This window comes from Chrysochloris asiatica, unplaced genomic scaffold, assembly GCF_000296735.1.
Source record: "Chrysochloris asiatica unplaced genomic scaffold, ChrAsi1.0 scaffold00001, whole genome shotgun sequence".
Taxonomy (NCBI): domain Eukaryota; kingdom Metazoa; phylum Chordata; class Mammalia; order Afrosoricida; family Chrysochloridae; genus Chrysochloris; species Chrysochloris asiatica.
Window position 1 is genome coordinate 2,587,312 of NW_006408519.1, and position 11,716 is coordinate 2,599,027.

At 43.6% G+C, this 11,716-nt stretch overlaps 1 protein-coding gene across 2 annotated transcripts in view; it reads right to left on the reverse strand.

Annotated features, from left to right (window-relative positions):
* Nucleotides 1-8,192, reverse strand: part of AZIN1 (antizyme inhibitor 1) — a 33,380-nt gene extending 25,188 nt beyond the window's left edge. For both annotated transcript variants that reach the window (XM_006830620.1, XM_006830621.1), the window contains exons 1-2: nt 7,834-8,192; nt 2,739-2,876 (exon numbers count right to left, since the gene is read on the reverse strand). The gene's annotated coding sequence lies outside the window, so the exon portion shown is untranslated. The remainder of the gene's footprint in view (nt 1-2,738; nt 2,877-7,833) is intronic.
* Nucleotides 8,193-11,716: the final 3,524 nt, after the last annotated feature.

The following is an 11,716-nucleotide window of genomic DNA, read 5'->3' on the forward strand; positions in this document are numbered from 1 at the left end:
TTCCTAATTCTTTTTAACCTAAAACACCAGAGTCTAAAATTCTCATTTGAACTAACATCTAATGTGTTTTAAAAGATTTAGTCTAACAATATACTTAGGCATATAATACACTTAGGTAGAGCCAACATTTTTAATTGATAGAATCAGTTGAACAAATTCAGATGAAAAAACATTACGTTATTATTGATACTGTTTTCTTGTGAAATCTCTAATGCTATTTCCTTCCAAGTCTCTGGCCAACTGAAAAAATAGTTGAATTTCAGCGTCAATATCAATGCTTATAAACAGTAACTCATTTTAAAAAGAAACCACACCAATCTAGCAGCTCATTGTGGAATAACATTTTGCACAGGGGTTAATTTCTAAATTCAAATCCACAAGTAAAAATATAAGTACAGTTAAAAACTATGCTGAAAATCCACAGGAAGGTACCATGTTGGGAGGTATATACTCAAGGGGATTTCAAAACATTTTAAAGAAAAAAGAAATTAAGCAATAATGGAATTTTCCATTTCTCAATAAATCCTCTTTAAAACAAAACAAAAACGTTTTTCCACCACAGCTGAACATTATAAAGACAAATTTTGAGAAATATAAACTACAAAAAAAAAAAATCACATTTACTCTGACAAGGTGCTCATAACTAGAAAATCAAGATAAGATTCACTTCTTACATCACATACTCATTCTGGGATATTAAGTCCACTAAATGAAATGGAACCAACCAGAAGCTCCACTCTCTTTAAGAATATTTTCCACTCAGCTAATAGGACAAATGAAGTGTTAATATATGCTATAAGAAAGGATGAAACTTGAAACCATGTTGAGTGAAGTAAGTTAATCACAAAAGAACAAATATTGTATGACTTCATTTCAATGACAAGAAACAGCAACTGCACAGAGACCACAGTTTATTAATGGTTACTATGGGCAGGAAAGAGTTAACCTTGATGAAACAGTTGTATTAAGCATAGGGTTTCACAGCATGAAGATTATGTTTACAAACAATTACAAAAGATTAATAGCTACCAAGGCTGCTTATGTACAACTAAAAACTTCACAGCATTCGGTTTCTTGGTTTAGACGTTTAGGGTCATGGTTTCATTCCCAGCTAACTAGCCTTAATAACATGTTTAGGCTTCTGTTCTACCTCCTAATTCTTACACAGTACCTAGGGTCTTAAAAATTTTTGCAACCTGTCATCCAAGATACAACAATTAGTCTCTATTAACCAGGAGCAACTGAGGAAGGAGGAGAGGCTAATTGCCTCCATGAACAACTGCCCCCTTTACCATGAAGCCAGAACTGGATGTTGCCCAGCTACTATTATTGAATATCCAATGTTGTTGTTGTTGTTAAGTGCCGTCGAGTCGGTTCCGACCCATAGCGACCCTGTACAGGGTTTCCGAGGGTGTAAATCTTTACGGGAGAAGAAAGCCTCATCTTTCTCCCACAGAGTAGCTGGTAGTTTCAAACCACTGACCTTAAGGTTCGCAGCCCGATTCGTAACCACTATGCTACCAGAGCTCACTATAGAATTGATCAAAAGGGGGCAAATGCAGACAGAAGTTCAAATTCTCATTGACTCTAGCCTTTCTGGAGTCATGAAGGGTGAAATAACCCTGGAGCCAGCCTATTGTCTTAAGATAATCTTTAAACCTTAAATCACCCAAATCTTCTGACAATTATCTTAAAACCAAGCATCAGTTCAGCTTAATGAGAATAAAAAATGTTTACCTTGAGCATTACACTCTATAAGGACTATATGGAATCAAGAGTGAGTCTATGTTAATGAAGGTGTGGAAAAGGCTTAAATGGTACATGTTTTGTTGTGTATATTCTGAAAAACAAAATAACATTTAGGAAAAAGAATATACTTGCAAGTAAATTATATTAAAAGCAGTTTGATAAAAGTTTTTTTCTTCTTCTTGAATCCAAATAGTTAAATAATTAAATGTGAAAAATTATTATCCAGATCTTATATTCAAAACATTCTCGATTTCTCCAACTTATAATGAAACTTGGGACTAAAGAGATTTAAAATCTATCCTATAAATAGAGGGAACAATACTAATAAGGTATGCTCAGCATAGAATGGTCAATCATTCAAGATCAAGAGGACAACATTTACCTAAGGACAAAGTTGAGAAGGGATAGGAAGGAGGGTGGAATGGCAACAGGGACTTCAGGGAAGATGTGGGATAACTGTTGTTGCAAGGAAGGGATTACAATCATTGAGCTGAAACAAAGTGTATGATTTGTTGAATGTAGAACTAATTGGTCTTCTCTGCAAATAATAACTCAACTCACAATAAAAAGTTAAAAACGAAGCAAACATCTTATAGTATGAACTAAATAAATGAAACCGTACCTGGAACTGCCAAGTCTCTAAGCTATTTTGGAACTGGAATGGTTACTGTACTATAAGGAATAAATATAATTTAAGATTTTAGAAAGGACTAAGCAATACAGAAAGGAGCTCTGGTAGCGTAGTGGTTACAAATCGGGCTGCTAACCTCAGGGTCAGCAGTTTGAAATGACCACCTGTCCTGTGGGAAAAAGATGAGGGTTTCTGCTCCTGCAAAGATTTACAGACTCAGAAACTCTGTACAGGGTTGCTTTGAGTCAGAACCGACTCCACCGCATATAACCACCAACCACCACTGCGCCAAGTAATCTAGCATTCTCCTTTACTTTAATTTTGCAAGACTCCCTCCCACACATGTGGAAATACTTACATGGACAAGTTAGGAGATGGAACCCCCCTATCATCAGCTAGGTTCCCAAGGTGGCTCAGCGTTGAAATCGAACTGCTCCCTATACAGCACTTCTCCTAGGCCCTCTGGGTAGTTGTATACTTGGTCAGAAAGTTCGCCCTAAAGAAGGAAATGAAAGAGTTATTAATACTAAAAAGAAAATGTTAGGTTGTGCTTCAAGCAGATTAAACCAATTTAAAATGTAACTGTAGGAATAAGGTGAAGTTTTAGTTAAAATAGACTGTATTTCATTAGAATCACATTGCACAAAATGATGATTCAAAGGGTGATGTGGCTGTAAGATAAGCACTAGACTGCTAACCTCAAGGTCAGTGGTTCAAACACAGCAGCAGCTTCCAGGGTGGCTATGAGTCAGAACAAACTTGACAACACCACCACCTCCATGGTTGTCGTTGTGTTTTGAAGTACCATCGAGTTGATTCCGACCCAGAGTGACCCTGTATAGGGTTTCTGAGGAGCAGCTGGTGAGCTTAAACCACTGACCTTGCAGTTCCATTGACTTTGCAGTCTAGCACATTGACCCACAGTGCCATACCTAGTAACTTTTCCAAGTTACTATTACAAAATTCCTGGTGTGGCAACTGTGGGTTGATATGCTGGACTACAAGGTCAGTGGTTCAAGTTCACCAGCTGCTCCTTGGAACCCCTATACAGGGTCGCTGTGGGTCGGAATCAACTTGACAGCATGTGACAACAACAATTACAAAATTCACAGAACATGACATTAGAGTCACCTTAACAACAAATTGCTTTATCTACCTACTCAAGGAGCTTTGGTAGCATAGTGGTTACAAATTGAGATGCTAACCTCAAGGTCAAATTACCGTCTGCTCCAGGGGGGAAAGATGAGGCTTTCTGCTCCTCGGAAAACCCTATTCAGGTTGCTATGATTCGGAACCGACTCCACAGCACACCACCACCACCTACTCAAGAGTTTCTGATCTTCATTTGACTCCATGTTTTGCTTTCAATGGTCCCCTGAAACCAAAATTTGTAACTGGCCTAAAATACAAAAATTTCAAACTATTGTCACCAATCTGTCAAGCAAATATTCTAGCACATCTAAGTTCTGGCACTGTCAAGTTGTTGTCTAAGGGCTGTCAAGTTGGTTCAGAGTCACAGTGACCCTGTATAGGGTTTCTGATGAGTGGCTGGTGAGTTAAAACCACCAAACTTGGAGTTCTAACTGACTTGGCAGTCCAGCACATTATCCTGCAGCACCACACCAGGAGCTCCCAATTTATCACTGAAATTCAGAGTTCTTTGCTTAAAATATAAAATTATACTGATACAAAGATGACAGGTTACCATTTTGTGAGTTTGGTAAAATACTACGTGTGAGAAATAACTTTTACAAACTGCCTTATGTATCTGGGCAGAGTCCTGTTGTGGAACTGTAGGATAAGCACTGCACCACAAAGTCGGTGGTTAATCTCATTAATTAGCTGCTTCTAGAAAACCCTATATAGGGTCGCTAAGAGTCAGAACTGACCTGATAGCACTTAACAACAACCATACATAAGAGGTTTATTAAAAGCAGTTTGAAATACCCAACACCTACCCATAATTACCTCCACTCCATTTCCACTAGAAACAAATAAAAGGTGCTTGGCACAGCACAAAATGCTAAGTTTTAGAATGGTCATCATCCATTATGGAACTGAATGGGCTCTAAATGAAAATGCTATACATATACTAGAGTCTTGGTGTGGTGCTGTGATAAGCACTGAACTGCTAACCACATGTCAGTCATTCAAACCTACCAGCTGCTCCTTGGAAACCCTGTACAGGATCGTTATGAGTTGGAACCAGCTCCAAGACACTTAAAAACACTTAAAAGTCCTGGTGTGGCACTGTAGAATAAAAGCAATGGACTGTAAACCACAAGGCCCGCAGTTCAAACCCAGCTGCCTTCCGTGGAAACCTATAGAGGGTCGCTATGAATCAGAACCGACTCTGCGGCACTTAACATTTCCTATTTTAATTTAGCGGTTACTGTTTTAACTATGAAAGGGCTTCAAAAAAATGCTTTTATTTTCTAGAAAGGGAGTGATGAGAAAGTCAGAAAAATGACAAAAATCAGAAATTACAAGTTCAAGAGTATGAATGAGGGGTTCCCTCGCAGTGTAGGCAAGTACCTGGTACCACAACCAGGTTTGAGGCAAGTATGCAATGGTACTTAATGAAAGTATGAACTAATCATGTTAGACAAGGCATTTATCAGTTCTCTGCTATATACACAGTTACTTTGCTGTTTAATACAACTTAAAAAGTAGTGGTGCGAAATATAAACATTAAATCTCAGATATTCAAGAATGTGCTGGAGAGAGATCTCGAAAAGGAGATACGTTCGTCTCAGAATGGTATGTGTACATCAATTGTCTTATGGATTTTTTGAAGAGACTATCTGACCATCTCAGAAACACCGGTCACTGTAACAAAAACCACCCCAAAACACAGAGTCCCCAAATTATCAGTATTTCTCTGAACCACTCACAGTGCCTTATCAGTTATAGTTAAAATTGCACACCCAGTATGATAAGGCTTTCTTGTGACATTCTTTCACCAAAATTTCAAATCCCCAGTCTAATCTTTGAGAAAAACACCAAACCCAAATTGGGGGACACCACAGGATTCTTGACCAGTACTTTTCAAGCTTGTCAAGGACCTACACAAGAAAAGATGGATACAAGACAAGTAAATACAATGTGGTGCCCTGAACACTGACTGGAATCAAGAGGTCAGTAACAAAAACATGGTGAAATTCAAGTTAAGTTTCAAGTTTGTTTACTCTAAGGGCAGAAGTCAGTTTCTTAGTTGATGAAAAACAGGGTAATGTCAATAATAGAGAAAACTGGTAGAGTGTGTCTGGAACTCTGAACTTTCTGTAAATCTGAAATCACTCCAAATTAGTTAGCCTTTTATAAAAAACAAAAAAAAAAACTAATATAGGTATCAGAGAATACTATTGTTGGTGTTTTAAGCGCTGTCACGAATTGGTTCTGACACATAGTGGCCATTTACAGGGTGGGTTTCCAAGGAGCCACTAGTGGGTTTAACTACCACCCTTGAGGTTAGCAGTCCAGTACTTCTCTTACAACTACACACCAGGACTCCTACTCACCAATAAAAAGGGGAAACCCTATAGATACATGCAACATGAATACAAAAGGGAGTATTTAAATAGCACACTCTAATGTTATCTTCATGCGGTTGTCTGAGGGGTGAAGTGTTCTTAAGCCTCCAATTTACTTTGGCGTATCAGTACTTCTGTGAACCACTCACAGCATTATTATCAGTCATCTTCCCCAAAAGTCCAAATCCCCACTCTAATCATTGAGGAAAACACCAAACCCAAACTGGGGGACACTATAGGAAGATAACCTATTGAAGGCGCCCAAGAACTTTTTGGAGGTAATAGTCTATATCTTGATAAATTGGGATAACACACTCAAAACTCATTAATGGTAGGTATACTTATAATTTGTGCGTTTTATTGTTATGAGATTTTTACCAAAAAATTTAAAAGTTATATTACATGTTGAACTCTGATGATATGTGCATGCTGCAGACAGAGTTTGAAGAATGAAGTGTTATGCCTCCAACTTACTTTGCAGTATCTTAAAGATAAGGAATTGGTGAATGGGGTAGGGGCAAGATAGACACAAAAGAGTAAATATAGCAAAATGTTAATTGTGGTATCTAGGTGGGGGTATAATTCTTTGAACCTTTTTTTTTTTTTTTTACTTCACCTGTTTGGAATTTTATACAGTAAACGTTGGAAGGGGAAAAAGGCCCTTAATACTTGGTTGCATTTATCGGTTCATTTTTGGTCATTTATTTAGTAATCTATTTTTCCTACTACATGTAAACTCAAGACTTGTCCTTATGACCAGCATTTGTACCCATATTAAAAGAAATCAAAGGATTATTAGAGCTTCGCCAGACAACCAGCCCTATTTCTGGCCCAGGCTGACCTACATCACGCTTTCCCACTGAAGCTGGGGGGACTCTACAGTGGAAACACCACAAGGCACAGAACATTAATGTATCCAAGATGCCACCACAAAACCCTGTGTGCTTCAGAGTGTCTCCAGGTATCTGCATCAGGCTACATATTCAGGATCTACACCGTGTAAAGGTCACCAGCGTTAACAGTGGCCACTCTAGATTTTATCTGAGAAGTCACCCAAGCCTACCGCTCTCCCCTCTTCTGCCCAGGAATCGCGGGGCGGACGGAAAAACCAGCCTCGGTGAGTAATGCTCGGACTGCAGGAGGTGACTGGGGTGAGTGAAGGCGACTCGGCCCAATCAGAGGCGCCGCGGGGGGCGGAGCAGCAGCCCGGGGCTTTCAGAAGCGGCCCAAAGCCTCCAGCTCACTCCCTGACATCAGGGCTTCCCCGCGCCGGGCCCCGAGCGGCGTCAACTTTCCTCCACCAGAGGGGGACCTCACGTCACCCCCCCCCCCCCCCGCCCGCCCAAGAATCTGACCTCCTTTCGACAGCTGTCACTAAAGCCCGGCGCGAGGCCCGCCCCGCTCCATTCATAACCCCAGGCCCGGCCGTTCCAGCCATTCGTGCCGCCCGCCAGCTGGCCTCCCGGAGGCCCAGACGACGGCGCCACTCTGGCCAGAGGCGGCGGGACCCCGGCCCCGAAAGGCTATGGGCCAGGGCCCCCTCCCCGGAAACAGCAATGCACCACGGGAGAGGGGTGGGGACGGCGCGCCGCCTGGAGGCAACGGCGACCCCCGGCGACGAGACCCCCACGCGTGCCCCCTACACGCACACACCCCTTCGCGCAAACCGCGGTGGGTCGGGCTCCACTGAGCGTCCAGGGGCCTCCTGAGGGCCCCAAGGTGCGGCCCGCCGCTGCCGCTACCGCCACCACCGGAGGCACCGACAGGCGCCTCACACACCGCCGTCCGCCATGTTAGAGGCGGCAGGCCGCCGGGCGCTGCGGGGACGCCCGTCGGGCGGCGGGGCGCAGGCGAAGAGATCCAGCCGCCCCCAAGGCCAGCCTCGCGTCCCGGCCCCGTGTCCCTCGGGTCAGTACTCACGTGAGATAACGGCCCAAAGAGTCGGGTAAAGCGTCTTCTCTTTTTCGGCGGAATTTTTAAAGAGGGATGTGGTTACCTTGAGCAGAAATACCCAAGGCGGCCTGGGCCATAGGCTACAGGAACGACGTGGGGGGAAAAGCGCAGCACCGACACCAGCTGGACAGCAGTGGCGGCGGCGACCGAAGGAGAAATAGAACAGCGCGGGTAAAAGAAAAGCGACGACTGGGTGGGGAGGATTCGGCCTCGTCACACCGCAAAGCAGCAGAGCGAGAAAGGATGAGAAGCAACCGAGTAGGCTACGACACGGGGAAGCTAAAAAGGAAAACGTTGCTACCGAGCGAAAAGCCAGAGTGTGGGAAAGCGGCGCCGGAGACGCCAGTATTTATAGCGAGGGGGGCGGGGTAAAGTGACGTCACAGCCGGCCGTGCTGCCGCGCGAGCGGGGAGGAACCGGGATGCGGCGAGCAAAGAAGGGAGGGGGCGGAAGAGGAAGGGTGATGGCGCGGAGAGACTGAGAAGGGAGGGGGCGCTGTGACCCGGTCGTGCTGCTGTTGACCGTGTGGCCGCTTCCCGCCCTCCCACTCCCAGCAGCTCCGGGGTCGGCGGAAGACCCGCCGCGCAGACGAGGGGTGGGCTGTGTCGCGGGGAGACGGCTAGGCCGGAGCTTCACGGCGCCCCCACCCTTCTGGCGCCTGCGCTCAGCCTCCGGCGGGCTCAGCGTATTGTGAGCTGGGCCCAGCTCCCGCCGGCCACTACCTAAGCCAGCTAGACTTCCTTGCTGCCTGGAGGGGCTGTCGGGGTGGTCTGTGGGGCCGTCGTCTGAGCTTTCCCCCTCTCAAGCATTCCACTTTGTGCGGACTCTAGGCGACGCCCAGGGAATGCGCCGCTCCTACCCCCCGCGGGGAGCGGGCACTCCATTAGAAGCGGAATTTCTAGTGGCCAGTGTTGGAGTTACAGAAGCTCGCGATAGCGTGAACCTGCCCCCAGTGCCCCAGACGTTACAATATGGTGCAGAAGGAATGTTTGAAATATGTGGCTTTTATATCTTCGTTTTCGTTTTAAAGGGTTGATGCAGTCATATCCAAACCTAATTAATGGAGGATCAATGTGGTTGATTACGATGTTATGAGCGCACATTACTTGTAATTCCCCCACATCTGGATTTTGCTCTCGTTATAATTTTGCTACTCCATTACAAACTTTTTGCCAACGGGTATAAGATAACTTACATAGCTTGTAATTATCTTTTACAGATGTCTTGTAACTAGTGACTAGAGACCAAACCCTCCCGTGCTAGCTAGCGCCCTGCAACTCGGGATAACCGCACAAAAGCGATCTATAGCTCTTCCACCCCCTCCCCCACCCACCCTGTTAAGATTTTTTGAGAATAAGACCCTAAATTTCATTCTTCCCTACCTACTCTTGACTTTGAGAACAGCATGATGGTTGATTAATAAATCATCAACTAGGAAAGGAAGAGAAAGCCTCCCTGAGCGGAAAGGCAGGACCTTTCCCCAGCCTGCAATGTAGGGTTGAGACTGATAGAGTCTCTTATATCAGAGAATATTAGGTGGAAATCATGAGCTGTGGATTCCATTTCGAGTTTTACTTTTTCCATATTTCCCTCTGCCTCATCTTGGTTTTGTCTTGCATCCCTTGACAATTCTGTTCAATTCATAACGTTTATAAGCACCACACATTCTAGACCTCTTGTGGAGGGAAGAAGGCTAGAGCTGCATACCCTTGAAATCACACCATCTAGCAGGGGAAATACAACTACACAAAATAAGCTGTTGAAAGATAAGCAGATAAAATGTTGCAGAAACCTGCTGAAAGAAGGAAACGATGGCAACTAAGAAAAGCTGCTGGGGAAAGGTGGTGTTTAGAGTTGTAAGACTCACGGGGACCTGTACACTTGGAAGGAAACACCTGGTCTGATTGGTTGGGGAGGTCTGATCACTTGAGTGACTTTCCTTGACTGATGATTGACAGTAGATCACCAAGCCTTTCTTCTAGTCCTTAGTCTGGAAGCTCTGCTGAAATCTGTCCGGCATTGTAGTAACACATTGTAAGCCTCCATTGACAAACAAGTGGTGGCTGTGCATTAGGTTCATTGGCTGATGTTGGAACCTAGTCCTTCACATGGAAGAGGAGAATTCTACCACCATTGCCCCCAGGGAAAAGTTGGTGTCTTAGTTATCTAGTACTGTTATAGCAGAAATCTCATAAGTGGATGGCTTTAACAAACAGAGATACATTCTTTCCCAGTTAAAGAAGATGTGAAGTTCTCATTCAGAGAGCCAGCTCTGGATATACATCCTTGGAGATTCCCATGTATTTTATCAATCTTGTCCAGGATCTAGAAGCTTCATAGTGCAAAGACCCCAAGTCCAAAGTATGCACTCCACTTCCCACTCTTCTTCCTTGGTCATTCTTCTCTGCTCACTTCTCTGTGAGATAAAAGGTACTGGAGGCCACACTCCTGGGAGACTTCCTTAGGTTGGTCAGGCTTGTGATAGGATTAAGGGTATTGCAGCTCACCATTAATGCTTTCGTTGTATCACATCAGATCACGTCATGGAGAATCATCATATAACTACCAAAATACATCATTACATAACTGCTAAACCACGAGTCCTGGTGTGGCACTGTAGGATAGGCACTTGACCACAAGGTCAGTTTGAACCACAAGGTCAGTGGTTCAAATTCATCAGCTGGTCCTCAGAAACCCTATACAAGGGTTGCTATGAGTCAGGACCAACTGGATGGCACTTAAGAACAAAACCACTGATAATAATGACGCAGCCAAGTTGACACGCTTTTGGGGGGTCACAATACAATCTATGGCTGAGAGTGGTTTTAAGAGCAGATATTGGAGACAAGAAAAACAGGTGAAAGAAAGCACAGATATGGTAAAGAAATGGGCTGTTGAAAAACTGATTACACTTTGTGGCTCCAACTTAGGAGGTGTTGTTAGGTGCTGCTGAGTCCAACTTGTAGTGACCCAGTGTACACCAAAATGATACACTTGCACCATCCTCACATTGTTGCCATGTGTGAGCCTATTGTTGCAACCACTGTGTCAATCCATTTGGTTGAGGGTCTTCCTCTTTTTTTTTTTGCTGACCTACTTTACTGTGGCACTGTAGGATAAGCTTTCTACCACAAGGTTAGTTTGAACTGCAAGGTCAGCTGTTCAAACTCACCAGCTGTTCCTCAGAAACCCTATATAGGGTCGCTATGGGTCAGAACCACCTCAATGGCATTTAACAACAACTTTATTAAGCATGATATCCTTCTCCAGGGACTGGTCCCTCCTGATAACATGTCCAAAGTCAAAGTCTTGCTGTCCTCCCTTCAAAGGAACATTTTGGCTGTACTTCAAAGACAGATTTGTTTGTTCTTCTGGTAGTCCATGGTATATTCAATATTTTTACTAGCACCATTATTCAAATACATCAATTCTTTTTCAGTCTTCCTTACATATTGTCCAGCTTCAATAGAGGACGCATGGTTGAATGTAAGATTGAAAATACTGGTTAGAGTGAGATCAAAAAGAGCTTTGCCTTCATTCTGAAGCAATTTAAACATGATCTACCAAAGATAAACATGTAAAATAATTTTAAAAAGAAAATTTGGCAGTGCAACGGTTAAGCACTCGCCAACTAACCAAAGGTTGGTGGTTTGAACACAAAAAGTGGCCGTACTAGAGAAGGATCTTGATATCTGCTTCTATAAAGATTAAAGTCAAGAAATCTTAGGGGACAGTGCTTCCATCACCTGGAATCAATGAGCTGAAATTGCCTCAATGCACCTAACAACACTAGATCATTTGGAAAGAGAGAGAAAGAGTTTTAGTTTCCTAATTCTGCTGTAACAAAGCA